Source organism: Nestor notabilis, unplaced genomic scaffold (assembly GCF_000696875.1).
Source record: "Nestor notabilis isolate BGI_N333 unplaced genomic scaffold, ASM69687v1 scaffold23203, whole genome shotgun sequence".
NCBI lineage: Eukaryota > Metazoa > Chordata > Aves > Psittaciformes > Psittacidae > Nestor > Nestor notabilis.
The window spans coordinates 976-1263 of NW_009921838.1; positions in this window are offsets into that span (position 1 = coordinate 976).

Sequence of the window (288 nt, forward strand, 5' to 3'; positions counted from 1 at the left end):
TGGACACAGGGGCTTGTAGCAACTTGCTCTAGTGGAAGGTGTCCCTGCCCGGGGCAGGGGTTGGAACTGGATGAGCTTTAAGCTCCCTTCAGCCCAAACCAGGCTGGGGTTCTGTGGAGCTCCATGGATTTGCTTTTCACGGAGGGACACACATTCCTTAGGAGGGACTTTTTCCTTCCCCTGCGCTGTTTTAGCTGCCAAAGAAAACGGGCAGCGTTCAGGGAGTTCCCAAAATAGCCGAGAGGCAAATTGTGAGTAATCCCCATCCCTGTCACACCCTGGCGAGGT